Source organism: Poecilia mexicana, unplaced genomic scaffold (assembly GCF_051168715.1).
Source record: "Poecilia mexicana isolate PSO_F unplaced genomic scaffold, ASM5116871v1 scaffold_21, whole genome shotgun sequence".
Taxonomy (NCBI): Eukaryota; Metazoa; Chordata; class Actinopteri; order Cyprinodontiformes; family Poeciliidae; genus Poecilia; species Poecilia mexicana.
This window is the reverse complement of record NW_028263390.1, coordinates 14077955-14080508: the sequence shown is the minus strand read 5'-3', so window position 1 is coordinate 14080508 and position 2554 is coordinate 14077955.

Genomic DNA, 2554 nt, shown 5'->3' with positions numbered 1-2554 from the left:
TCATGTATAGGGTCTGTGTCCCCAAGGAGAGGAAAGTTAAACTATTTACCGACTCATTTGCTACTTTGGAGTCGACTATTTTGACAGTATTTCATATTTAAATGCTTTTCAATAGAAGTGTTTCTTACAAAGCTTACTAAGATTTATAGACAAAAGAGAATGCCATTGCAGACCAAGGTTGCTTCACCTGGTCTGTTATATCAAATACAACTCACATTTAAGATGAACAGAGAAGTTCTCATCAACATCTATGACTCTCAAGCAGACGCTAAACGTCACATGAGAGGGAACTGAGGGCTTTCATTGGTTGTGTCAATGCTCACTGCTCAAACCTCTACAGAAAAGGCATATTTCAGCTTGATTAAAGTTTGCTTTAAAGATTCGGACAAGCCAGTGAAATGCTGGGAGAATATAGATGAGGTCAAAGTGGAACCGTGGGAATGTCACCTGACTCCAGGTTTGAAGGAAGAAGAGATCCACTCATCACCCCAGAATCTTCATGCCAAAAGTGAAGTTTGCAGGTGGGACCATCATGGTGCAGGGTGTGTTAAGGCTTTGTAAGAAACACTTCTATTGAAAAACAGTTAAATATGAGATGCTGTCAAAATCTGATGAAACGAGCTTGACAAGACACACAGTCAAGGACACTCTTAATTGATTTGAGAGAACTAAGAAGTAAAATGGCTAAAATGGCTCAATGAATCACTGGACTTATTTGCAGTTGAGAATCTAATGACAGAACTGATTGTCAGAGTGCATAATGCTGGAGTGTCAACACATTCAAGATTTTAATACAGGTTGTGTGGGAGAATGTGCCAATTCACACCAGAGCGATGCATGTAGCTACTTTCTACAGGAAATGGCTGTTGTCATGACCAGAAAACATTGCTTCATACATTTCTGTAAATATATTGTGTACTTTTATCCCTTACTTGATCTGTTAATGTAAGATGAACCCCAATAACAAATAAGAAATCAAAAATAACTACATTAATATTTATAACTTCTGTGATGCAGTGCAAAGACTGGCTCATTAAACAGACTAACTCCTGACTGGGTAAATAACACCAACTCCGTTTTAGACCGCCTGGACTGGAGTAATGTTAACCCTGCTTACTTATTTTGATGGATAATCAATTTAAGATTAAACGTATTTAATCTTGGTCAAGAGCACAATCATTGCAAATTCTGCTTTTGAATAAACTGGCACTATACTTTTTGCACAATTTCTTTTTTTTTTTTTTTACTATTTGTTATAATTTTCAACAGTTACTCATAAACTTAAGTACTAATTTGTTGTGTAATTATCTATAGAATTTTGGCACTTTTGGTCATCCATGAAATGTAAACTTCATTCAAATGAAGCAAAGAGTTTTGATTTGTTGGTTGTTGCTTGGGATCCAAATGGATGAAGCAACTCCTAACATTTCATGTTGTCTTTTGGTTTCAAGAATCTGAATTCACTTTATTGAACAGAACAGCATTGTAATTAAGCAGTCTAAATCTGTGAAAGTCAGATTTAGACTGCCTATAGTAGTACCATGAAGGGTGCCGTTTTTTTTCTGATTGGGTAATTATTATTGTTGGAAATGCTTCAAGTAAAACTAATTAAGTTATATCCTAAAGATAAAGACTCAAAGAAAGCTCTGGAAAGTGGGGGGAGGAGGGGAGAACTTGGGAGTGGGGTGGTGGGAAGAGGACTGGAGGGGGTTCTCGTTATCATGTTTCGAGTTGGATGAGCAAGAGGGAGAGGGAGAGAAACTCAAGTAATACCGACGAGGACCACGCGGCACAGAAGACGGACGAAGGCACGAGACATGATCCAAGGACTGAGGTAAGTTTTAACACAGCAGAACCATCCGTATGCGTGGAGCTGTGCGATTGTGTGACCAGACACGTTCTGCTTCGTGGTTAAAGATTATTAAGCCAACTGGTGTGATAATATCATTGATAATCCTGACTTCATTCGGTGATTGAGAGAGACTTCTCGAGAAAAATAAATGAAAAAAGAAAAGAAAATCCACGATCTATGACAAATAAGAAAACAGTCGAGGGAGGGAAGGTATTTTGTGCTTCTGTTCGTGCTAAAATAAAGGTGGGATTTTTTTCTTCTTCCGTATATATAGATTATTTAGGTTAAACCGTGAAGAGTTTGGATCTGCGGGGATGATGCGTGCAGACAACAGTCCCATAGACGTCCTTGTAACGTGTTTGGAAAGCGCGCTGTCCGTGGTGCTGAAATCCGGTTTCTGTATTTTTTCAATGAATGACACTGGCACTCAACGAGGTGCAATAGTTAAATTATCTTTAAAGAATTAGAGACACGTAATTGAGCTGTGATTTAAGTGGTTTGTTCAAAGGCATCCTGACAGGAGACTGTGAAACAGGGCGTGTGGAGAAGAACATGCGTGCTTGGTAAACTCTTAACCTTCTTTCCCCATATATCACAACAATTTTCTGGATTTTTTTTCTGCAGGTGCCTACGGATACACTCCAAGGAACAATCCCACAGGTAATGGCTGGGATAAGCGTGGAAACCCTGACAGACAGCAGA